This window comes from Heliangelus exortis, chromosome 1 (assembly GCF_036169615.1).
Source record: "Heliangelus exortis chromosome 1, bHelExo1.hap1, whole genome shotgun sequence".
Taxonomy (NCBI): Eukaryota; Metazoa; Chordata; class Aves; order Apodiformes; family Trochilidae; genus Heliangelus; species Heliangelus exortis.
The window spans coordinates 21563488-21590791 of record NC_092422.1 but is presented as its reverse complement, the minus strand read 5'-3'; the positions used below and the strand labels follow the sequence as shown (position 1 = coordinate 21590791).

At 40.0% G+C, this 27304-nt stretch overlaps 1 long non-coding RNA gene across 1 annotated transcript; it reads left to right on the top strand.

The window, feature by feature from the left end:
• On the top strand, positions 1–27304 carry LOC139792892 (uncharacterized). The gene is made up of 2 exons (XR_011724430.1): positions 1–125; positions 27121–27304. It is a non-coding gene; the product is annotated as an uncharacterized lncRNA (long non-coding RNA).

Genomic DNA, 27304 nt, shown 5'->3' with positions numbered 1-27304 from the left:
TTCTGCCATTTGGAGGAGCCTGTGCCACAGAATAATGATCTGAAGAAAACTCAGTTTTTTGTGAGGAAAAGTCTTCAATTGGGAAGTAGTATCAGTGCAGTGAAGAGGTTCTTTGTCATATTCAGGTAAGAGTTTTTTCTTTATTTTTTGTAATTGAACTTATTTGGGTTTTGGTAGGCTGCCATTTCATTTAAAATAGCATACATGCAGTGTCATGTCAGAGCCTGTCAGCCTTCTCGTTGGTCATTTGACATGTAAAGTATCTTGAAATGAAAAGATACATCTAGTAGCACACCTAGAAGATGCATGGAGGGGAATTGTTATCTGGAAAATTATTTTAGCATAATTTATTTTCTCTGGAGTAACTGTTGAGGGTGGAAATTATGATGATTGTAACAACAAAATTCCCTTTTGCTACATGTTCCTTTTCAGAATTTTCTTATGTTTCTTTTTTTCCCTGAATGTAATGTTTTGCTAAGCCAGAGCTGTTTTGAATGAAAGTGGCAATAATTAAGTCTCAAATCATTCAGGGGAAAGTCATGGTCAGGTTTTCACAACTTGGAATATCTTCATATTTTCTACTGGGGAGAAAAAAAACTTTTGAATTTTCTGCCAGTCAGATTTTTTTTCTAAACTGGGTCTTTAAATCTTAGCATGGTGGCACTGGATCAAGATTTAATTTTAGAGGAATGGTTACTGTATGTTTGTTTATTTTTTCTAGACATCCAGTTATTTTTTTTCACATATTGACTTCACAATAGAAGTTGATTCAGTCATATTCTGCATGGGAATAGTATGCAATGTACATTCAATAGGAAGTGTTAGCAGTAAGATAGTAAAATAATTATCTATATTTGTACAGGTAATTGGATGTCTTTTCCTGTCCTCTTATTGCAAAATGTGGGGTTCTCTCACTGGCTGTGGGTTTGGTGTTCCAACCAGCAGTCAAACAAGTGATAATTTGAAAAAAAACATCCAACAACCGAATTGCTTCTTACCAGAAATGCAGAGTACAGTTTGTCAGCATTTTCAGTGATAAACACAAATTTGGAACCTTTTTTATGATACCTGTCTGCTTTGTTGTTAAATTAGTGGATCACTTGCATGTATAAAAATATATTTTTAAATCCTGATATATTTTATATCAAATCTTGATATATGTATATATGATCTGAGAAGCCTTAACCATAACATTTCTCTTGCTAAAAATCCTACAGAGTGAAAAGTACTGGATTTGTAAAAGATAATACTATTGTATCTTTTGGATCTAGAAACAGAAGCTCCTGTTCAGCATGTTTTTGTGCACATGCTTGCTTTTCTATCAGTGTCATCCTAGTATAGGACTGATGCTTAAGAACTTCAGTGGCATAGAATGAACAGTGCTATTTTGGTTTAAGCCTTTCCTTTAGTCTTTTTATACTTTGAGAAAATGTGAAGATACTTTTTAAAATAAATGCTTTATAAATTTAGTGAATAATTAAAATTATAAAGTAGTTAAGAAAAGCTTTTGAACTGTTAGTAGGGTACTCCAAGCAGGGACAGCACCAGTGAAAATGAGGCTCTTGCTTCAATTAAGGTCCAAAAGCTGCAATGCATTTGAATGAAATCATCACAAAAGAGAATTCATTCTGGAGAGATACTTCTTAATTTTTCTGGTTTTATTTTGCATTATGAATGCAATGAATAGTGGCCACCAGATACCAATTTCAAAATGCTGCTTTATACATGCTACAGAATTATAACAACTGGGCTTGATGCATCTGGCTTTATTTGTAATATATTTAAGGAAAAATACTTTTAAGCTTTATGGGTTTTCCTGTTGGGAAAATGGCTTCTGGCAGTACATGAAGTCAAACTGTTTCTGTTCCACAGAAGTCAAAGTGAGACAAGAGTAAAGCATATTAATCAAGGTCTGTATTATTCAATAATTATGCTTATGATGTCTCTAATATGGATATTGAGGGCAGTGAGTATATCTTCTGAATCTTCCAATAGAACTATTACTGTTCCTAGCACAACCTCCTGTACATGGATAAAATTGGATTTTCCTCAAAAAATAGTCCTGTAGCTGAAGAGTAAGAAGGTGAGGTACTTGAGATTGCATTAGTTCAGTGAGCAGTTAAAAGTAATTTCAGTGACTTGTAGTACACAAAAATTGATTTGATTTATCATGCATTGAGAAGTCTCAAATGGTTTATATCAATTTCTGTTGTTTTTCCTTTTTATATCATGGGTGGAGTAATCAGAAGGCTGGAGCACCTCTCCTAGGAAAACAGGCTAAGAGAGTTGGGGTTGTTCAACCTGAAAAAGAGAAAGCTCCAGAGAGACATTATAGCAGCCCTTCAGTACCTGAAGGAACCTACAGGAAAGCTGGAGAGGAACTCTTCCCAAGGGCATGCAGTGACAGGACAAGGGGAATGGCTTTAGACTGAAAGAAAGTATATTTAGGTTAGACAGTAGCAGGGAATTCTTCACTGTGAGAAGTGGTGAGACACTGGCACAGGTTGCCCACAGAGGTTGTGGCTCCCCCTCCCTGGATGTGTTAAAGGCCAGATTGGATGGGGCTTTGAGCAACCTGGTCTGGTGGGAAGTTTCCCTGCCTGTGGCAGGTGGGTTAGAACTACATCTGTGAGGTGCCTTCCAACCCAAATCATTCTGTGATTTAATTCTGCTTTCTAAATGTGTTTTCCCTGAAATTAATGCACTGACTTGAGTGGGCATAAAGGTTGTTTTATCTTTAGTGAGACAAAAGTTAAATCATCAGTGATTTTGAAATCCCATCCTTGAAATATACTAGGTTTTTGACATTAAGTGGGATAAGAATCTCAGAACAGACTGACTGCTGGGGACTCCCAGGCTACAGTTCAGGTAAATAACTTCTTTGGAGGAGGAACGTAAAGGTTTCTTCTTTTTTTATATTATTATAATTAAATAGAAAAGGTTACAACTTAAAATATAAATGTTTTCTGCTTAACATTAGCATTTAAAATATCTACCCATATTTGTGAGAGGATTTGTTACACAGAATCACAGAATGTCAGGGGTTGGAAGAAAGAGACCTCTGAAGATGAAGTTCAACCCCTCTGCCAGAGCAGGTCCAAAACTAGGGCAGGTCACTCAGAAATGCATCCAGACAGGTCTTGAAAACCTCCAAAGAAGGAGACTCCACAACCTCTCTGGGGAGCCTGTTCCAGGGCTCTGTAACCCTTACAGTAAGGAAATTCTTCCTTATGTTGAGGTGGAACTTCCTGTGCTCTGTCTTGAATCCGTTGTCCCTTGTCATATCACAGGGCACAAGTGAGAAGAGGTTGTCCTTTCTTGGTGCCCAGTTCTCATATATTTATACACATTAATTAGATCTCTCAGCCTTCTTTTTTCAAGGCTAAGCAGCCCCAGTTCTCTCAGTTTGTCTTCATAGGAGATATGTTCAAGTCCTTTAATCATGCTCACAGCTCTCCATTGGACTCTCTCAAGTCCGTGTCCCTCTTGAACTGGGGAGCCCAGAACTGGATGCAATAATAAATGCATGTTAGTTACAGTTTGAGCATTATATAGCTCATATAATCATAGAATGCTTTTCGTTGGAAGACACATCTCAGATCATCCAACCCACCTGTCAAGAACACCTTCCACTAGACCAGGTTACTCAAAGCCCCATCCAACCTGTCCTTGAACACTTCCAGGGATGGGGCATCCACAACCTCCCTGGGCAACAGTGTCTCACCACTCTAATAGTGAAGCATTTCTTCCTAATATCTCACCTGGATCGACCCTCTTTCAGTTTAAAGCCATTACCCCTTGTCCTCTCCCTACATGCCTTTGTGAAAAGTCCCTCCCCAGCTTTCTTGTAGAGCCCCTTAAGGTACTGGAAGGCTGATACAGTGTCTCCCTGGAGCCTTCTCCAGGCTGAACAACCCTAAAGCTCTCAGCCTTTCTTCACGGGAGAGGTCTCCAGCCCTCTGCTCATCATCATGGCCTTCCTCTGAACTTGTTCCAAGAGCTCCATGTCTTTCCTGTGTTGAGGGCTCCAGAACTGGGCACAGTACTCAAGGCGGGGTCTCACTGGAGTAGAGTAGAGATGGAGAAAATGTTAAGTCATCTAACATTTCAGTAGTCCTGTTTCTAAGGAGGATCTCTTTACCAACACAGAATGGGAATTTCTAGTTCTACTCCCAGCCACATTTTTATCTTGTTTTCTGACATGTAGCTATGAGTGTCTAGCTTGTTCAGATACTGCAACTTCTATTTTGCAAAGACAGAGATGTCCTTTGGTAATGCATGCATAATTTGGCTTAAATACTGGAGTGTTAAGGGCTCTAACCTTGATCTGCCTTCAGATCAAGGCATTCATTTGGTTTGTTTCTTGCTCCAGCAGATCCCCACTTTCTCCAGGGAAAGGGCAGCTCTCTTGTTTGTGTTGCAGTTCCTAACCTAAAGCCTTAAAGTTACCCCAGAACTTTATTTCTGTTCTTGGAAAGTACAGTGGTATAGGAGGCACTGCTGCCTCAGTAGCAGAGGCAGGAAGCTTGGAGAGGAACAGGGTGCACAATAGGAACAGCCAAGTCCAGTAATCTGTCCTAGTCTATCACCCAGGGTCCTCTTTCAGTCTCTCTGTGTGGGAGTAGGATAGTTCTATAATTGGTAGAAAAAGAGCAATAAATTTTCCTATTTAAAAAGCAAAATATTTTTCTTCTGCACGATCGTGCTTCAAAGAGAAAACATTAAAGCTTTGGGGATTTTTAAAAAATTTATTTATTTTTAAGGCTCACTTCCTTGACTTCCTCAAAAGCAGAAACATATTGTAAAAGATGAGTATTTTGAGATCAAGATAAAGAATAAAAATGGAGAGTATGTTAAAAGTTTATAAGAAATCAAAGAAATAAATGTATTACCTCTTAAAATATCTAACTTCAATGAACCATTAATATCAATGAGATTTAAGGTTTTTATGTTCAATTCTATAGGCAATATAGACTGTGAGAGAAACAGGTGCATGTGGAATAGATCATCTGGTTTAAGAAAGTGAGCAACTACTCCTGCCAAACAATTGGTTAAACACAGCTATTAAAATACAAGTTTGTTCATAGTAAATCTTTAATTAATTTAATTAAGTGGAAGAAACATCACATGCTTGTAGTAAGCTACCTGTTTCTATAGAGGTGATGAAAAACAGAAATTTTTTTTTCTTGCCCTAGACAATTCAGTAACCCCTGTAATTCTTGCCACAGTGTACAGAATGATTAGGGGCAAATTTCAGCACCTCTTGAATTTGTAATGTTACATAAAATCTAAACAAGTTACTAACACTCCTTTATAATTAAAAAAAAAACCAACAAAGCAACAAAAAAAATAACCAAAAAACCAAAACCAGACAGCAGATTAAATCTTAAGAGAAGTGATGTCTTTTAGAGACATTCCAAATCACTGCAGGCAACTATGTGCCATTAGCACTGTAAATTAAAAGTGTGGTATCTGAGCCATGTCTAAGGTATGTACATAGCTCTTTTTGTGCCAAGATTATTGACATATTAGTGTTATGGAATATCTTTGTTTTGTTTCTCTTTGGAACACAATTAGCTTCATTTCCCCTGTTTGAGAGACATTATCTTACCCTGGTCTTGGGTCTTGTGATCCAACAATTTCTGAAAAGGTCTCACTGGTTGTGAGAGCTGATGTTAAGCCTAAGGTAATCTATACAGTTATAGAAAGACTGGATACCACCTAGCATCACTACATTCTTTTGAGACCAGGCCCAGAAATTTATTGTCCTAATCCATCAATATCAACACTCCTCGTGGATCCCAACATTTCAGTGTTGTCATATCAAGCTAGTTGGTTACAGTTTTGAAGGAGGAGATTCTCCTGCTTTATCTCCAGTCTGGTTTATGGCAGTTCCAGGGTCTTGTAATAGAGGACTCTTTACAAGGATATGTAGTGATAGGATAGGGATTGGCTTTAAACTGGAAGAGAGTAGATTCAGGTTAGGTGGTAAGAAGAAATTTTTCACTGTGAGGGTGTTGAGATACTTAACAGGCTGCCCAAAGAAGATATTTCCTAGAAGCATTCAAGGCCAGGTTGGATGGAGCTTTGAGCAACCTGCTCTAGTGGGAGTTGTCCCTGCCCATGCAAGGGGGTTGGAACTGGATGAGCTTTGAGGTCCCTTCCAACCTAAAACCTTCTACGATTCTATGATTTCTGAGATGCCCACCAAGAAGATGTGGTGAAACCTGTACAGGGCCTATAAGATTAACTTCCTAGTGTGGAATGTGCAATGCATTTGTTAGACCCAATGGCCACAACAGTCTGAAGTACCGTGTCTATTCCATAGATAGTAGAGGCTGCAGCACAGTGGAAGCAAAGAACTACACGGGAGTGCTGTCTGGGTCAGGAAGAGGATATGTTTTCTTAAATTACAGTCCAAGTTATGGAATATTGTCTTACAGAATACCAATACTGTATGTGATATCACACGAGGATTCCAAACAGCCTATCAGAGAGGGGTAGTCAGTGACTTATATTTTATTTGATGCAACACTGTGAATACAGCAGTCATTTAGAGACGTGGTTTTGGGACTCCAGATACTTCAAAAGGACAAGTGGTTTGTTTGAAGACATTGTTAATTTAAGGGGCAGTATTACTTTGTAGATGGATGAAGTGCCCTCTCCTTTGATTTAGTTAAAGACCATGGTTAAAGACACATCTTATTCCTAAGTTCTACCAGATGTTTTCAAGACTGCTTCCAGAACTGATTCACTCTCTAGCTCATTGATTAATATGATCCATGATTCTTCAAGCAGTGTCTGTCTTGGCACAGCCTTCTGCTTCTAAACACCAGGACAATGAGGGTGTTTACTTGAGAGTCTGACCTGGGTTTGCTATAGTTTTTTCTTTCCTCTGTTGTTGGAGACAGTGTCTTTCATTGCAACTTGATGTGAACTTACTTCCTACTGGACCACTCAATCCTGGAGACATCAGTCATGTTCCCATCTTCTAGCCCTGTTTGCCCTGTTTATCCTTAAAATGCTCTGTTAACTTTTTGTAATGACATAATCTTCCCATAGAGGTGTCATGTTTGTTTAACAAGATTTTCTGTATAAGTATGCCCTTCCCATTTATTTATGACAGGATGCTACTATTACAAGGATTGTATTGTTAATTTTTATTATCAATTTTTTTGTTCTTATTGAAGCTGACCAACTAGCAACCAAAAAGCCTAACTTTTAAGTACCATCTCAAATTAAAACAAGTTTAAACTATCAAAAATAAATATTTTAGGGTTTTTTATGACGGATCTGTCTTCTGAAGTCACCAGAATGCATGTGGCAACCCAGACAGGGCTCCCATGAAAATGTGCATCTGTGTATGCGTCAGGCTGCAGGGAGTGCCAGAGCCATTCAGTGGTAAGGGGGGGCAGCAGTGCAGACAGCTGTGTGAGGTGTGACCAGGTGGCAGAGCTATGAGAGGAAGTAGAAAATAAAGGAGCATCAAAGATTCTTGAGAGAGACTGGTGGAAGTAGGCTATGTCCTCCCTGAGATGGGAACAGGGACAGCCACTAGAAAAAAGAACAAGATCAAGGGGATCCTGTATCCTAACCCTGCCAGGCAGACATCAGTAGTTTAGAGGACAGGAGTGAATGGAGGCAAGCTGAGCAGTGCAGCTGACACACGTGAGGGGTGGGATGCCGTGCCAGAGAAGTGGGCTGGGAAAATCTCAGGAGGTTCAACAAGGCCAAATGTGAGGTCCTGCACATAGGTTGAGGCACATCCCCTGGTATCAAGACAGGCTGGGGGATGAAGGTATCAGCCCCGTGAACAGCCCCGTGGAGAAGGACTTGGGGGTGTTGATTGATGAGAAGCTCAGCATGATCCAGCAATGTGCACTGGCAGCCCAGAAAGCCAACCATAGCTTGGGCTGTCTCAAAAGGAGCGTGGCCAGCAGGTCAAGGGAGGTTTTTCCCCCTTCTACTCCATTTTGGCGAGATCCCCACCTGCAGTACTGCATCCAGCTCTGGAGTCCACAGTACAGGAAAGACATGGACCTGTTGGAGCAGGACACATAAATGGTCAAAGGGATGAAGCACCTCTCCTCTAAAGACAAGCTAAAAGAATTAGTGCTGTTCAACCTCAAGAAGAGAAGGCTCCGAGGAGACCTTACTGTGGCATTTCAGTACTTCAAAGTGGCTACAAGAAAGATGGGAACAGATGTTTTAGCAGGGCCTGTAGTGATAGGAGAAGGCATAATGGTTTGAAACAAAAAGAATAGATTCAGACCAGATGGGAGGAAGCTATTTTTTATAATGAGGGTGGTGAAACACTGGAAGTTTTCCTAGAGAGGCGGTAACCTCCAACCCTGGAAACATTCAAGGTTATTTTGGATGGGGCTTTGAGCAACCTGATCTAGTTGAAGATGTCCCTGCTCACTGCATGGAGGTCAGACTGGATGACATTTAAAAGTCATTTCCAATCCAAACTAACCTCTAATATACCTATCAGTTCTTTCCACGTGCTAGCTAGGTTATGGTCATTATAGTTCTCACCCATAATGAAGATCATACAGTTCAACTTTGATAATTAAGTAACTACTGTAGATTTTCCACTTTATCCAAAGGACTTACTGTCAGGGGAAAGGGAGATAGGGAGACAAAAGCATGCTTTTATAGTCTTCCTAGTTTACAGAAACAACTGGTACTTTTCTAGCCTCACAGACCATAATTTAAGCTTTAATTACTTATATATGCATCTATCTTTAGTCAGTTTTGGAAACTGTTATAAAACAAGTCATTAATAAAGAGAAAATTGAGTTCTTGTTTTATCAGGTATTCCAGTGTGTTAGCTCAGTTGTCTGGGAGAGACCATTCAGAGTGTCCTAAGGGGAATACACTACTTAAAACATATAATTATTTTTTTAGCAATTTTCTCTTCAAGGAAAACTTCGGAAGGTAACTAAGGTATGGCTGAGGAGGAGTAATTGCTTTTATATGTATTTTTCAAGCAAAACCACACACTTTGTTTCTATGTTTTTACCACGATTCAAAATTATGACACCTGTTGCTGGGGGAAAAGAAAAAAAAAAAAAAAAAAAGAAAATTTATGAAATTAATAGTGATACCTGAATGGCATGCAAAAAACTTTTGTCAGCTGCACTCCTGACAGGATCTGGCAGAAATTCAAACTCTGGTTTGTCTCTAGTAATTCCATTAACATTTCAAAGGTTGATGATGTTCTGGGAATTACACGGGAGGGATTATTTTCTAAGTTAAGAATAAGTACTCTAAAGCCTTGCCTGCACTAGGAATATTGCAGCTATCTTGTAATAGGTAAATGGGCTGTATCTGAGACACCAGGTTCTCTATTGGATGTTTCCCTTCTTTATCCATACTGGCATAATTAATCTATCAGCTGTCTTCCCCCATAGTGTGAATAGAGCTGTATCAGTATGAAACTGTATATATTGGTAACTTATTCCCACATAGAAGAAAACAACCTCAGACAGTTGGCACGATTCCTGAAATTGTTTTTAATTACATTGCAGTTGCTATGCCTGTACAAACTATTTGTATTGGAGACCTTATTCCAGAAGAAAGTGACCTCATTCAGGTTTATTTGCCATTATCCACAGAGACTCATAAAACATTAACACCACCTCAGTTTTGTAGGTTCAACTTACTTTTGTGGGCAAACTTGCCCTTTATATGGACTTATCTCCATCTATGCTGGAGGATATAAACAACGACTGTTTCGACAATAAAAATGTACCTTCCTCTCTGATATAAGCCTGGCCTATTTAGTTAATACTAGAACAAGTGAATTATTAGAATATTTCCATCTGGCTGTGTGCATCAGAGCCTATAGGGCAGCTGTCCCCTCCCTGCCTCCCCCCAGTCCTAGCTTAACTCTGCTTTCAGTATAGAACATAATGTTTAATGTTCTCCAACCAAACTTTCAGCTGCTGTTTTATAGATCAGTGCCCTGCCTTGATATTCAGCTGTGTAAGTGGATCTGGTTGAGTATGTTACCTAAAAAAGAACAGAGAAAATCAAAGTCAGAATTTCATAACTTGAATCAATTGCAAGTAATGATAATCTGCATGTGCTTGTTCTACAGAGGTAGTGTTCAGCAGATTTAAATGATTCCTGTTTTGAAGCCATAGGTGAAGCAGACATCTTGATCCCATATTAAAAGGTGGGGAGGAGCAGTTGTGGTGGGGAAAAGATTGAAAATCTGTAAAACCCTTCTGCTGCAAGCTTGTGAAAAGAAAGTACCCAGCTGTAAAGAAAGGACCCAGTCAGAGAGTAACTAGCAGGAACAGAAGGAGCCAAAAGCCCAGGGACCTTTGACCATTCAGAGAACATTCACAAGCTTTAATTAGCTGTTCTCTGTCCTATGCTCACTGACTATTTGTTTCTCTCCTTCCTTCTAAGTCAATCCTGCTTACTCCATATGCTTCACCTCACCCAAGCTGCCTCCCTTACTCTGTATCTCCTTCCATTTTGTTTGCAAGCAAAAGCCATCCCCTGAAATTGAACTACTGTTAAATTTACTACAGTTACTCTGTTTGTGCTGTGTGTGAACTTTTCCCCCATGATCTCTTATCTTTTTAGACTGTTGGGGTTTATACCATCAGGAACCTTTTGCTGTTCCGAGTTTATGCGCTGTCCAGAATAATGGAACTTCAGTTTTCATTAGTCCTTAGAAAATCTTAATGATTATTAGGAATAATATTCCTTTTTCCGTTTTTATAAGAAATCATTCTAGGTAAATGACTACCCTTAATAAGATGAAGCATATGAGATTTAACAGGGCAAGAGGTACTTTGCTCTTGCAGTTCCTCTCTAGGTGACCAAGTGATTTAAAACTAATGTTTTATCTGTGGCTACATTACAGTCCAGCATAGTATGATAAGCATTTCAAAATTAACTTTATATTGGTTATATTTGTAATCTAAGTGGTTTGCAAATTGTTGGGTTTTTTCCATGTTTTACAGATGTTAAATTTGCTTTCTAGAAACCATTTTGGTAGGTGCAGGTTGCTTGCCAAAAATCCATTCCAAAGGTTAAATGCAAAGTAAGAAGGGTACTAATGATGGATATGAATTAATATGGCATCTTCAAAAGCAGTGTTGTTCTGGTAAGAACATGCATATAATTTATTAAACAGTGCATGAGATTTTTCAGTAAAATGTATTTGTATATCTCTCTGAAGGTTTGCCTGATTATTTAATGAAAATTTCTTCTAAACTATGAAAAGTAGGAGGATTGTTCTATATCATGCAGTATTTTAAATTTGACAACAGTGTACAACTTTAGTTTACTTAGCAGGGACTTCTTGCATACCAATACAGTTGAATTATCTTTTTGGAAAAGTGATTTATTTTAGAGAAGTTAGTGGCCACTTCTGGCTCACTCAGAGCCTGTTTCTCTGAATATTTAGAACTTAATATTTTCAAACTGTCATTTAGAAAAGCAGCTTTTTCTGCACTCAAAGTATATTCAGAGAATATTATATCTAACCTCTGGTGGCATGTCTCACCACTACACTATAACTATTCTAAAAGGCATTGCATTCAGCTTTGTGGGAGATGGGAAACACGTCATTATTGACAAATTAGGCATAGCTGGAAACTTAATCCTTGTACAGGTTAAAAAAAAAAAATTATAACAGCAGCCTGCTAAGTCACCATACTGGTTCTACATTGTTTAAAGTTTCACAGTATTTAAATAATGTACCCAATTAGCAAATACAAGTAGAAACACTAGTGAAAGTTTTACTGTAAGTACTTTATAGTAGAAGTGGTTCCTTTGAATTTAGTCTTTGAAATAGCTCCCGCCACCAATTTCTTATGCAAAAGTTCTTCACCAAAACTAATTATTTTATTATCAATATTATTATTTATTAATACCTTGACCTTTACAAAGAATTTGTGCCCTTGTTTTTTCTTCCTACTCTTTGAATCCCACTGGTGGTTGGTGGAACAGTTCTACTAACAGCTAGCAGTTCCTAAAGCTTTTTCTTAAAGGTATTTTGAGGTCCTGGGTATGTATATGCTATGTGGTAAAAAGCAGCATTCTTCTGATGAATTAGTTTCATAGCTGAGTTAGCTGTTCCAGCATCATGCTTCTTCCAGTGAAATTAGGATTTTGACAGATATCAAGAACTCCTTATTTTTCTCATGTCATGCTAAAAGCTGTGGTGGCTCAGAGGCTGATTCCCAAGCAGATTAGGCATTAATTGTATGGGCAGTGTTTGTCAGAGGGGTGGTGGCCAATGTCTGAGAGTGGTAGCAGTGTTTGGTCCACTATGTGCTTGTCAAGAGCCCTTAGCCCGGTTAAGAGGCAAGGGTAAGGAGCTCAGACCCCTTGTGCTTGCACAGATATTTCCTATGGGCACATGATGAGAGCAGCAAAACTGCAGTGTATCCTGGGGGCAGGAGTACCAGCCTGGATCACAGAATCCAGCTGCACTGGGCTCAGTTCCACAGTATAGACATGCACCCTTACCTAACAGATACCTAAGACAGCATTAATTAGAGCAGAGTATCCTCACTAAGATCCTGGTAGAAGTATGGAAAATGCCTAGTGGATCAGCTCCTGAGAGGACTGTGAACAGACTCCAAAGGCCTCACATAAATGCACTATTTAGACCTGAAAAGATTAATGTAAGCAGTGTCCTCATTTGAAGTTAGATTGGTTTGGAAGTGACCAATAGTGACTTCTATTTAATATCCTTTTCTGCAATACTTAGCTTTTAATTTTTACTTTCTAGGTGGGTGGGTGATAAAATCTGGCCCTCAAAGTGCTATGCAAAAACAAAACACAAATCAACAACTGTAATGCAAGGGCATGCTAGGTTCCTCTAGCTGTGTTAGACAAGTATGCATGTTAGACATATTAATATACACATAGATATCTGCTTAAGTAAAGTAGTTTTTTGAAGTGCTTTGATTCTGTAGGCTACTGCAGTAACTTGGGATGAAGAAGTTAGGCTGCTCACAACTTGGTTTCGCCAGGCTAATCTTTCACTTTGGTTCACTGTATGGCAAGTGTGTAGTTATTTATTTGATCTCCTTATATTTTAAACCAGCTCTTAGGGGAAAAAAAAATATAGGGGTGCTCTTCTTTATTTTGAACCCCTCAAATCCTGATGTTTTATATCAATGAAGAAAACCTAGTTTGCAATTTCCATGATGTAGAGGTATGTTATCTGTAATTTTAGTTGTTATAAAAATCAAGGCTCAAGTGTCTTTTTGCATTGATCTTTTCTAAGCTGACCCTACTGACTGGTATTGTGTCAAATCAAACCAGCTAGAACAAATTATTGACTTCTAAAAGAGTTGACTGTCATTTAGAGTTTAATTCCTCTTTTGCTAAATTATTTTGGTGATACTAACTTTATTTGTGACACTTTAGTAGGTGGAAGCCTGAGGGGAGAAATGTTACAGCTCTTTCACAATTCATTAGTTTGTAGCTGTGGCTGTTGTGTTATTTCCACTCTGGATGACTCATGATAAATGAAGATACCAGCCTGGAGGGGTGCCCTCAATATTGCAGCCCACAGTGAAACTCGATGCTGTTCCCATATAGGAGTGTGGAAGATGCTCATATCCATGTGAATTCTTGAGATGTTTTGTGCACACTGGACATGTGTGCTGTCAATTACTAAGTCAATGTAATCTCTTTTAAAAAGCTGTGTTTTACTGTGTCTGATTGCTCTTTTTCACATTGTTGATTTGCTGAGTTTGTAGGCTACATCTGTCTTGTGAGCCTAAGTTGGAACCAAGAGTGATTTTTTTTAAAAGTGGCACAGTTTCAGTGTATTCATTTCTGCACTATTTGACAAGAGACTATAGAAGCCTCTACTTTGCATAGCCACCTGTGTATTTTTTTTCATGTTTTAGACAAATTTGAAAATGTTTTTATTTGGGATGTTGATAGCACAGATCTAATGCTCTCCATATTGTGAAAACACTAATTAGAGTGAACCAGTTTGCCTCTGGTTATCTCCTTGAATTTTGGCTTTCTTATGAATTTAATTTTTCCCCATTTGATCAAAATGTCAAAGACAAAACTGATTTACCTATTGACAACATGTCACACAAATTATCACATATTACAGAAGCTTCATACTGGAACACTGCAAGAAGCAGGTCTAAAACTGGCCTGGGGTTCTAGTTCTACATTAGACTATATTTAGTGCCTGTACTATAGAGACAGATGGGCACTCACAGCAGCAAGATGAGGAGTTTTGAAAATGAAGTGAAGTAAATTTTTTCTAATATTGGTTTTGTTTTGTTTTAATATCCTATATAGTAATATTAACTATAATGTGGGGTGGGGGGTGGGAGGTGTTCTAAGTTTTGGATTTATTTCTCATCACACTACTGTGATTTTAATTGACGTTAATTTCCCAAAGTTGATTCCATTTTGCCCATGATGGTAATTGGTGAGTGATCTCTCCCTCTCCTTGTCTTGACCCATGAGCCTTTAGACACATTTTTCTCCCCTGTCAGATGAGGAGCAGGAGTGATATAGCAGTTTGGTGAGTGCTTGACATCCAGCCAGGGTCAACCCACCAGTCTATATTGAAAATATGTACATAGTTCCAGAATCTTTGTTGTCTGGATGAGAGATGTGGTTTTGATAAGAATAAGATATAACGCTGCTATAGGATACAACATCATGAGTGAGGTACTTTGACTTTTTAAAAAATGGTCCTGTTCTACCATGCATAATATATAGTGGAGGAGTTTATGCCAAAGTGAACAGATGCCTTCATAGAGAGATCTTCTCATAAATTTTCCACTGTACACTTCCTGTGGCTCTACACTGGGTGAAGTCTTCCTATGTTTAGGTTTAGGTTGGACATTAGAAAGAATTTCTTTACTGAGAGGGTGATCAAGCACTGGAATGGGCTGTCCCGGGAAGTAGTGGATTCTCCATCCCTGGAGATATTTAAAAAGAGCCTGGATGTGGCACTCAGTGCCAGGGTCTGGTAACTGCAGCGGTAGTGGATCAAGGGTTGGACTTGATGATCTCTGAGGTCCCTTCCAACCCAGCCAATTCTATGATTCCATGTCTCTGTTCCTTTTCCAGAGTAGATTGTTGATGCTCACCTAACTCTCACTGATGTGGAGCTGGTCTGTCCATCCCTTGTCTGGCTTGGGCTGCCAGAGTATAGACACATTAATGAAAACTACATGTAACTATAAACAGAATTGATCATGGTTTTCATAGGCAACACTGGAAGGCAATAAAAGTAGTAATTTCAATCCTGTTTCTCATTCTAGTTCCCTATGATTTAGTAAAAGAGTATTAAACTTATTAAACTATAACTGTTTTACAGCACTACTGTTTTATCTTCAAGTGGTGTTGAAATACAGGCAAGAGGAGGATGGAGACAGCAAAGAGAAAATAATCAGAAATTGCCACTGTGGCCAGGCTGATGTGTTCGAGAGGATGGGGTGTAGATGCTGAGGGGCATATCTCTGCCTTCCTGTAAGGCTGCATTTGCTTTTAATAAACTGAAGTAGCAACAGCAAGACAGAAACGGGCATGCTGGTATGTTGCACATCTAGAGATGTAAAAGGTGCCTCACCCAGGCCGCTCCTCCTGCAGTTTTCTGTGTTTCAGAGTCTTCGCTTGCCAAGGTCCTTCCTTCAGTTGCCAGGATCGATCCTAGAATCTTAACTAGTGCATTCTACAGCACGCACAGTTTTAGTCCTGCTCTCACTTTCCCACCAGCTTCAGAGCATCTTATCCTTTCCTGCACTGCATGCACAACTCTACAGTTAAGTTTAGGGGCTTAATTTTGAGATCTAATCAGGGTTTCTCATGAGCACAACTTGGTTTGATGTCAGGTGCTGAAGGTACTGACCTTTTCCTTCTGTTGTAGTCCTTTCCTCCTGGGGCAGTGGTTTCGCCCGTGGCTGCCCACAGCTCTGCCAGTCCCCCGGCACACGGGGTGTTTGTTGAACGTTCAAAGAGGCCTCAGTTTTTTCTCCGTGAGATCAATACTCGAGTCAAACGTTGCCTAGGGCCAGCTGGCAGCGCCATCAGAAAACTGCCTCCGTTAGGATGATGGGGGCATCGCAGCGGGGACTCCATCCCGCGGGGGCAGCTCCGCAGCGCCGGCCGGGACCGCAGCAAGCAGGCGGTAAGAGAGAGACCCAGGCGCCTGGGGGCTGGGCGGCACTAGGACCCGGCAGCCTGCATGGCTGTATGCTTCCCTCCCTCCATCCCCTGTCTTCCCTCCCCTCTCTCCCTTCTCTCCCCTCCCTTCATCCCCTCTCTATCCCCTCTCTCCCTCCCCTCCCTCCATCGTCTCTCTTCCCTCCCTCCATCCATCATCCCCGCTCTCTCTCCTTCCCTCTCCCCTTCCCTCCCTCGTTACCTCCCCTTCCCTACCTTCCCTCCCACTTTCCCTCCCCTCCCCTCCCTCTCCTCCTCCCTTCCCGCCTGGAACCTTTCCCCGCCGCCCCAGCTGCTGCCTGCTCCCCGCCCTCTGCCTATTGGCTGCGGGCGCTCCCGGGCCGCTCATGGTCCGCCGGTCCCCCGGCAGCCGCCCTCGGGTGCTCCGCGGCCAGCTACGGCTTTGCGGCCCCGATGCGTCTCTGTTCCGTCTCTGCTCCGTCTCCTCTGCTCCGTCTCCTCTGCTCCGCTGTCTCGTCGCCTTCTCTGCCGCGTTCCTCGCGTCCGCCCAGGCTGCCAGCTTGGCGGTGCGGCTGCCCGGGGCTAGGTTAGCTTTGCTCCGGGGTCTGCTGTGGCTGGGGTCTGAGCTGTGCTGGCACGGGTGGGCTTGCAGCTGAAGGGCCCTCGTATCGCTGCAATATTTCTGCTAATGCCACTGGGTGAAGGGTTTCAAGCTGGAAAGGGGTAGGTTTAGATCAGATATTAGGAAGAAATTCGTTCCCCTAAGGGTAGTGAGACACTGGAAGAGGTTGCTCAGAGGAGTTGTGGATGTCCCCCTTCCTGGCAATGTTCAAGGCCAGGCTGGATGGGGCTTGGATCACCGAGATATAGTGAGAAGTGTCCCTGCCCATGCATGGGGGCTGGAACTGGATGATCAAGGGTCATTTCCAGCCCAAACTATTCTGTGGTTCTGTGATAGTTATGTGGTACATTTTTCTAACGCAGATAAGAGTGCACTGTGTGTTGTTCTGTACTGGGAATGTGCCTTCCAGTGTAACTCTGGGCTGTATACTGGAATGGAAAAAAGCTTCTACCTAGAGTTTTTGTGCACCTTGGAAAAAATTAATAAATAGATAAAAGCATTTACAATAGCAAGAAATATTTTGTTTATTTCAAGGCAATAATTTGTGCAACATACAGATCAAATTGTAAGTACAATCTGAAAGGTTACCATGTGAGTTGAAGTAATTTTCTTGTTGTTTTTGTCAGTTTTCTTTTGTGCATCTGTAGTGTAAACCTTGATCTTCCTTTGATGGATATAGAGGGGATTGTGGCAAATGTTCTTGTTCAAAAATATGCTTCTGCCAATATTATATCTTCCATGTAATGCCTGTTCAATGCTAACACTATATGGCAGGTGTTCTACTCTTACAGTAGCTACTATGTATCCTGGTGAACTGGTTGGAGCTTAATATATAAAACAAGATGTTAAGAATAAAAGAGCTCTGGTCATTAAGTTAGAATGAAAGCAGAGCAGAAGCTGATATATTATCTGACCCTTGACTTCTATGGTGCCTGTCACAAAGTAATGGCTCTGTTAAACTCTACATTAATCGTCAACAGGAAGTTCAGAAGTGTCTGTTTCAGTCCAAAACTGTTATTACCAAATAAATAGCTTTGATGCTGTTGGAATGAGCAAAGAAATATCTTCACTAGAAATTCCTTCACCTCTAAATAAAGTTAGTTTACATCATGAGATTAGTTTTGCAGTTGCCCACCCTCTGCTTAAAAACAAAAAAGCGTGCGGCAACTTTGCAGGTAAATGTACAGTGAAGTATATTTGAAGTTGTATATACACAGTATGTATTTTCAAGCATATAATAAAATAGCTTTAGAAAAGCAATATGTCCCTTTTATTTTAGAAATTGATCAATATTTGTCACGGGGTGTGTTATAACAATCGCAGCCAAAAGCTGTACAACTAAAAGGTAAATCTGGCAAGTGACAGTTCTTCTGATTGCAAATTCAAAGCCTGTGTTATCTGCAAAACAAAACAAGTTAAACAAGATGAAAAACATCTAAGTTTAGATATCCTGATATTGAGTGGTCTGCTGCTTTCAGAACATAGCTGAAAGATATGTTGCCTTATGGGTTCAGAAATTGTATATTGCCTTTCTGGAACCTGTTGGCTTGTTTTTATGCCAGGCAGCTTTTCTGTCATTATGGTCCCTTCTCTGACAGAACCTTTGCCTGCATTCATGTGTCACTGTACAAAGTTTATGTAGCTGTATAAATTTTCCAGTTTCTCTCATCCTGGTACCAACTATGTTATCTCTCTTTCCAAGAAAGAACTTCCAGGCAGTCTTTCTGGTTCTTTGTGCTGTCTATGTTATTGACTTTTTGAGTCTCCATTCACACCCTCTGTTGTACTGAGTGTTGCTTCAGCCATGTGTGTCTGCCCTGTTTACCTGAGCCAACCACTGACTAAATCATGGAGGCCCATCCTTGTTTGGCAGTGCTGGCAGCTTCTCCTTTCTGTTCCTCCTCTATTCTTCACTCCCAGGCATTATTATATTCTCTTTACCTTCCCAGGCACAGTGGGGAAAAATCAAATAATGTATATGAAGCCTTATCCTTACTTTCTCTTTGTTTTGGTGTTTGGTTTTTTTGTGGTTTTTTTTTGGGGGGGGGAGGGGGGGTTGGGTTTTTTTTGGGTTTTTTTTGGTTTTTTTTTTCTGTTTTGTTTTTTTGTACCTTGTGTATCTTAATAAAATTAAGACTCTTCACTCCTTGAGAAAGAATTACAATCTCTGAGTCTTTGTAATGGCTGCAGTGGGGGTAATGTGCTTTCTAGTACGTACTGTGACAACATGACTTTAAAACTAAAACAGGATGATCTGATCATGCAAGCAGTATAGTGATATACTAAGGAATTAGTATTTAAGCTCTTTCTAGCTCACTTGTTTGTGGGTGCTCAGGCAGTACTGTTAGTGTGCTTTTTAGCAAGATCTATGGTGAGAGTCCTTGTTGAAACAATCCTTTAAACAAATCGTAAGGGAAGAGTACTCAATTTCAGGTCTTTGAAAAACTTCTAAGAAATCAGGAAAAGTACATTTTAGGTAGAATCTTCAACAATGCAGAAAATTCATTTACAATCATCTGGGTTTTCATTTTTCACTTATTTGGATTTATTGCCTACATAAGAGTTTAAAGTGTCCAAACTTTAGTTCTGTCACTATCCTGTTGTTTATGAGCTGTTTATAGCAGTTAATGCAAACTGTAGGAAAAGTTAGTGTGAAATCAAGTTGCTACTCCTCTTTTTTTAATCAGTGTTTTTACACAGAAGTTATGATATTCACTTAAACCATAATAGTGTTTCCTGATTCACATAAAGACGTCCCAATGCTTCAGTTGGTGTTAATTTCAAATAAGTTGCTTCCTGATTTCTTTATGTAGTAACTGCTTTGATCTGTACCAGTGTTGACAGGGGCATTGCCTTGACATTAATAACTGAATTTCCTTGATAATTAATGTGAGTAAATACATATGACTGATCAGTTTTGAATTTTCCACACTTCAGATGTTTTTCAGAAATTTTTCTTGCATTATAAGATAGTGAAAATAGAAATGCCCCATCAGACCACCCTGGAGGTTTTATTTTTTATGTCCACTAATAACACTGTTGATTTTAAACTTGCCAGTTGCTCTTCATATCATATTTTCGATGCTTATCATTGTTCACATTTGAACTCTTTCCAGTTCTTTAGTATACTTTTGGCAAAGGGGTGACCTGTAGCTCATGTAGTTTGATTTTATTTTTTTTTTCTGGTAAGGTCACAGCATTGATTTTTTCTAGTCCTATCGCACTGGCTTTCTTCTAATTCTTTTTCAATGTTTAAGCAGCCTGGTTTATTGTTTTTATTTTTAACATAGAGGCATAGTGAGCCAAGATTTTCACTAAACTGCTGAATTGGTGCCCCTACTTCCTTCCTAAGGCCAGGGCATGTGGTGTTCTTTCCCAGTACAGCATAACTGATCTAATGAACAACTTTCATTGTTGTTCAGAGACAGTCCTAGCACCTCCCTTACACCTGATGCTGACATTCATCAGCCCCAGCAATCAAGTTTATGAAACTAGACTGTTAAAAAAGCAATTCTAGCCTTACCAGTAATAGGTTTTCCTATTTTTCTCCAGGTTTTCCCCCACCCTGAGCAGGTTTCCCAGTAATGGCTGCTGCTCTTGTTGCAAGGAAAACAGAGAAGTACCTGACAGAAGAAGGATGTACAAGTGTGGGATGTATCAGATCAGTTAACAGCCAATTATGCAGAGAGTTGTAAAAGTAGTAGGAATTGTATGGATGCAGGATAAATGGAAACATGAATAAGTAAGGATAAGGACAAAGAATGAAACAAAGGGTTAAAGAAATGTCCTGTACTGATAAGGAAGGACACCATTCCCAGCAGTATCTGTGTGCCACAGCACAAATGATTTTAAGGGGAAGATCTTGCCTCCTAAGAGCAGGAGTATGGCAAAAAAGGTGTAGTATATGACACATACTGTTCTTTTTTTCTTCTGGTAGCAAACCAGGAGAAGAAACTGCGGGTGTGTGTTTCAGGTTTGTATTCCAAACAAAGAGAAACAGAATGGGCAGCAATATGGCCTAAGTTTTATGGAGGGTGAGGTAAGCAAGATCCTGAGGCAGTCTGACACAGCTGATGATTCCTGATGGATGTCCTAAAGGATCTGCTCCAAAAAAAGTTTATTGCTAATTAAGAATAACCCCTGAAGTGGGGTGAGGACTTAATAGCTGAAGGCCCTTGTCCTCTGATTTCCACATTAAGTTATCCTGGCCAGACCATTTGGGTAGATCAGTCTCAGTGCTTGTGAGTAAGTGAGCATAAAGGTGTGAGTAAATTAAATCTATGCAAGAATAAATGTCAGTGGATAATATCAACTTAAGTGGAGATTCTGTAGGTAACTCATGCCTTTCCCTTGCCCAACATACTGAGTTTTATTGTATGAAGTTCTTTACCTTTACCTGGAAGCCTCTTAAAACACAGATTCTTTTCTCTTGGTTTTATTTAGTATGTGTTTGTTATCTATCATAATTTAAACTTGATTTGGCATTTTTTCAGGCTCACTTACTCATTTTTGTTAGATTAACAGTTTTCTAAGATTCCAAGTAAAGTAAATAACTGCAGATTTTATGCCATAGTACTCACCCCAGTTTCTGGTAATTAACAATTATACCACAACACAGGACCAAATCCATTCATTTGAGGCACTTTCCAGTTAACTCTTTGTCATTAATGAAATTCATTGTAATGAAATTGATAATTTAATCCAATATTTTGCTGTTTATTCTTACCAGGTTTTGATCAATGACTGAATCTTGAGTGGGTTTTTTTTTTTGGTTGCTTCAGTAGGAATTCTCTTACTGCAGGCTTTGAAAGAATTTCTTTTCTCTTAGGTGGATGAACAGATCCAGAGCAAGAGCTAGATCATCATCAGGAGTTGTTGTTCTGTTTCTTTTGTACACGATGCCTGGTATGACTTTTGCTTATTGTTTGTACTAGGATTAGATTTCCAAGTTTGTGTGAGACTCCTATTTGATTCAAATAACTTCTTGAAGCTCATTGTTTCTGCATAATGTTTTACTATGTTTTTTTTTTTTTTCCCCAGCAATAACCATGGTTTTGGACACTTAGAGATTTTCTTAACATGTAAGAGAAACCTAGGAGTTTTGCTTCCTTATTTTGGGCTGTAGTGACCTTCATATTACTGGGATCTTTTTAGTAAGGTGTATTTAAAGTTCAGTAAGTTTAACAGGGAGAAACATGCATTTTGGGGCATGAACTCCATACATAGATGAAGGAGCTCCTTATATTTCTTACTTTTACTATTTTTTTCATCAATTGTTTCAGAAAATAGCTTATGATATCTGTCACACATGTGTCAAGGGTTTCCATGGTTTGTTTCTCTGACCCTGCTTCCTCTGCCAAAAAGTCTTGTATGCACTCTGGAATCATGTATCCCTTCCTATCACACTCTCCCTTCTCTTTCACTGTGTTGAGTTGTGTTGAGCATTTGCCTGTCAGTCAGACTGGGGAGAAAAGCTGGTGCCAGCTGTGAACACATTCCAGCTTTTTTTTACAACATTAAGGAATTTAGAAAATACTCAAGGTAGAGCTGCTGCATAACTGTGCATCTTCTACCTGGCATATGTGGATACTTCTATGATAATTACAAGGTCAGGTACTGTTTCATAAAATACTGTATAGCATTGTAAGACTTTTCTGTATTATTGTAAATTAGTGTTATTTGGGTGCTGAAGTTTCATGCACTGAAAATATTACCTGCAGTTCTAAGTGTGTGCAGTGTAAATATAACACAGTTGAAAAGAGAAAATATACATAGATGAGAAGAGAAATACCAGGATGTAAAGAGGAACATTTGTACTTCAGGCATTCAACTCCTGTACCTCCATCAAAAGACTGATCTCCCTAGACTGCTTCAGAGGACAATTTGGAATGCTTGAGGAGTTCCTTCATCAAAATCTCTCTCAACAGGAGCCTCCCTCTGTTTGCTGTACAGGGGATTCCATCTCCCACGTCCCACAGGTGCCTACTTCAGACACTAAAAATTAGGTAATGTGTACACCTTCCTATCACAGACTGTGCTCATAGGGGCATCTTAGTAAGCTGAGTTTCACAGGTGGCTTTCAAGAATAGCAATGAAGTATGTTTTCATATGTTTACAAAGTTACAAGTGTAAGGTGTAAAACAGGAGAAAGCATAAGAGTTTTGTTAGAAAATACAGTATGGGTGAGAGAGGAGCTGGAGTCTGGACACTGAATGACAAGTGGGAGATACAAAGGGAAGAGATACGAGAAGCATCTCCAAAGTTGTTTTTTTTTTTTCAGTAAAAAGTGTTGGGAGGGGGATAATGTGTTTTAGCCTGACATAGTAATTCAGACAGTATGATCTGTCTTTTCAGCTTTATGTACCATGAAAATTGGCCTGGCTTCTTCATATGAGAGCAAACCACAGCTGACTTCCTGGTCATGATAAGGAACAATAGGTGTGGTGGTGATAAGCAAGGAAGGGCCTTGGAAGGGAAGACAAGAAACAGTACAGGAGAAGTCAAGGAGAGCTGTGGAGACAGTGATGTGTTCTCCAACTGATTGATGAGGAAAAGGATCTTAGCAGCAGTTTTCTGAATGAACTCGTGTGAGATTAGGCTGTGCTGCTCTAAAGCTGGGAGGAAAAATGTTGCTTAATCAAAAGATGGTGATAATGATAACCTGATTGAATGCTTCAGCTGATTGGAAGAATTAAGAAAAACACGATCTTGGAAATGTAGCATGGAAAGTAACTGCAAATGATGAATATGAATCTTAGATCTTAAATTTATTCATAATCCTCAGGTGATGCTAGAGGTCTGTGCCTGAGCAATAGGTCAGGATGATGGTGTAGCTGTGCAGCTTTGTGTGTATCAGCAGCAATTAACTCTTTCACATAAAAAACTTAAAGATCTGTCCTCAAGCATAATTGTATTGTATATTGTTTGGAGTTCTCCACTCCTACAATTGCTTCCCACATAATATTGCTTAGAATTTTTCCCCACCTGCAACCAGGGACTGGACGTTAATTGTCGGGTTTGATTTGTAATGTCTCAGTGGGGTGGCTAGCAGCATGAAAACATGTGCTTTGCATTTGCTGGGAAGGTGCTGGTGTTTTCATTTGGTTTAGTGTAATAATGTACACTGGGTACAACAATTTCTTTACAATTAAATTATGAAGTCAAGTCTTCTAATAACTGTACTCCCTAGTTTTTCAGTGACACAATTACTTGATTCAGTGCCTTATTCTGATCCTGCCTGATGATGTAAGAAGTCTCCCCAGGAGCAGGAAGCTTTCAGTTTGCTTGAGGCTTTTATAGCCAGGTCCTTTACCACCCACAGTCATCCTTTCCTTCCCCCTTCAGCATGTCACAGAGCTCACAGGTTGAGAAGGGGGGCTGGAGAAAGGGCAGAGGAGATAACATCTGCTCTTGGCTAATTTTCAACTGCTCTGTAGTTGTATGGGTATGGTAGCAAACAGGTGTGAACTAGAGTTGTTTCTAAGCTTTTCTCACTTAAACCAGAGAAGAGGCAACTTTAGTGTTAGGGAGGCATAATCCAAAGGAAAGAAACAAATAGCTTTGTATTTTATTTCTTGTCAATTTTAATATAGATGTTTCCACCAGATGTGGAAGTATAAACTGTTAATGCATTTTTTGCAAGATCAAGAAGAAAGATTTCCTAGTAGTTAGGTGTCCAGATTAAAATATTAAAAAGTATGTCATGTGCTTGAGGAAGATAAAGGAATTTGATATTAATACACCTTCAATAGTTTGGGTTATTCAGAGGTGGAGCAGTGATGGCCAGGTAAGGCAGTAAATGACCTTTTGTTTGGTAAAAAACTATGTAAATTCATGAGCACGCACACTTCACGGCATGTCAGACACCTGTGGGCAAAAAGTGCTGTGTGTCTGCAGGATGCCAGCAGCTGGGTGCTCCCAGCCAGAGGGTGGAGGTGCTGCAGGAGGTCAGGAATCCCTCTGCTTCCCACTGGGACTCCACTGGCAGGCAGTGAGGCAGAGCCCTGCACTGGTGTTCTCAGCAAGTGGCAGCCAAGACTTGGTCTGTACCTCTTTTGAGATAAAATAACCAAGATATGACACTGGATTCTAAGCGTGGTGTTGCAGGTTCTTTATTATGTACTAGTTGCTGACATTCATGTGGTGTACAAGTGAGAATTCAACATGAAAATGGAAATAAGAATGTGGTGGCCCCCTCCCTGGAAGTGTTCAAGGCCAGGTTGGATGGGGCCTTGAGCAACCTGGCCTGGTGGAAGGTGTCCCTGCCCATGCCAGGGGGATGGATCTAGGTGATCTTTAAGGTCCCTTCCAACCCAAACCATTCTATTATTCTGTGGTAAGCAGAGATCTTTGTATCTATCCTGAGCTAGCACCAACACTAAGAAGACAAAACCATTATCTTCTCCCACAGATTTTGGAAATCACATCTATCTTCTGTATCTATGAATTTCCTCATATATAAATAGCCTAAGTAAAGTCACTCTCATGTCCTGACAAAAAGGATGTCTTAGTGTCCATGTGCACAGTCCACTGATTTTCTTGAAATTATTATTGTTTTTACAGAAAGTGTGTTTATATTAATTTGTCTGATTACATGCTAATCTCTGAAATCTATAATAAAGAGAAGAATGGACAACTCTTGGACAACTTCATCACAGAGCTGTCGTGGTTGGAAAAGACCTTTCAGATCACTGAGTCCAACTGTCAACCCAGAAAAAAACACCGTTCCCACGAGACCATGTCCTGAAGTGCCCTTTCTACATGTTTTTTTAATACCTCCAGGGCAGCCTATTCCAGTGCTAGAGTGCCTGGCTACTCTTTCAGTATATAAATTCTTCCTATCTAGTCCAAACCTCCCCTGGTGCAACTTCAGGCTATCTTCTCTAGGTCTGTTTTTATTTACTTGAGACAAGAGGTCAGCACCCACCTCCCTACAACCTCCTTTCAGGTAGCTGGAGAGATCAATAAGGTCTCCTCTCAGCCTACTCTTCTCCACACTAAACATTCTCAGTTCCCTCAGCCTCTCCTCATAGGACTTGTTCTCCAGACCCTTCACCAGTTTGGTTGCCCTTCTCTGGACACGCTCCAGCGGCTCAAAGTCCTTGCATTGAGGGGCCCAGAACTGAACACAGTACTCGAGCAATCACTTCCCCTGCTGGCCACACTATTCCTGATACAAGCCAGGATGCTGTTGGCTGCCTCGGCCACCTGGGCACACTGCTGGCTCACATTCAGCTGGGTGTTGACCAACACTCCCAGGTCCTTTTCCTCTGGGCAGCTTTCCAGCCACTCCTCTCCAGGCCTGTAGCATTGCACAGATTTGTTGTGACCAAAGTGCAGAACTCAACACTTGCTTTTGTCAGATCTCATGCAACTGGCCTCAGCCCATCAATCCAGCCTCTCCAGGTCCCTCTGCCCTTGATCCTTCATACCCTAAGACAGATGAGCACTTCCACCCATCTTGATGATATCTGCAAACCTGATGAGGAAGTCTGTGGTCAGGCAATATCAAAGAGGTAGTAGTGGTGAAGATAGAAGGTGCAGGGAAGACACAGACCCCTTCCTGGGATGGAAGTTTGGATGACACAATATTCACTCTGTAGCCATTGGCTTGTTCCACTATAAACTTGATGCACCTGTAGTGTCTTGACTGCTGCTGGTGAACACTCCTATTGTATTAAAGCCTGTATTTCAGTTAGCAAACCTTCTTAAAGCAGACATTTTCATTATCAATTGTGTATGCAACTAGGTGTATGCTACTGTGAGTTTTTATTAGCGTGTTAGGAAGAAACATTAATATAAAAAGTTAATTCATCCAGCACACTGCCAAGCTGGAACTTCTCACAGCCTTCATTTACGTGTAACAGTGAAAATTTTAAATAGGAATAATATTACTTTCTGTCAGTTTTACAGTGTTTTGAAGTATCATGAGATTATGGCATTTTATTTTTTGCCACCATGTTACTAAGAGGAAGAGAAAGGAAGAGTTGATGAAGATAAAAATACCACCTTTATTGATTTTAGACCACTCTTTTATTTAAAATAATAAATTATATATAAATATGGAAAAGCAGCAGCACACAGGAGGTGATCAAGCGCACTGCAGGTACTTGTGTTTGCCTGAAGGGGAATATGCTGTGATCAGTTAATTCTGTATAAACTCTTGATGGAAGATACCACTGTAGCCTTTCCTGTAACTGCATTCCTGGTAAAAATGTAAATCTTCCTGTTTCCCAGACCATCACAGACCATAACCAGGTCAGACTATTTTTCTGGGACTACTTTGGTGTCTCTTTAATTAGAGCTGAGTGCTGTGTTACATTATTTTATCCTTTTTCTTTTTACATATTTAGGCTCTTATCCTGCCACTGGATTTGTTCAAATGGACCTTGATAGCCATGGGGCCTGACTGAGTGGATGGGACTCTGGATGACTGCAAGTTTCTACTCTGAAGATCTGATTGTAGGCCTGAATCTAAATTTCTTTTTTTATTTCCCTGTCTATTTGCTTCTAATTAATGAAAAATATCCTACAAAA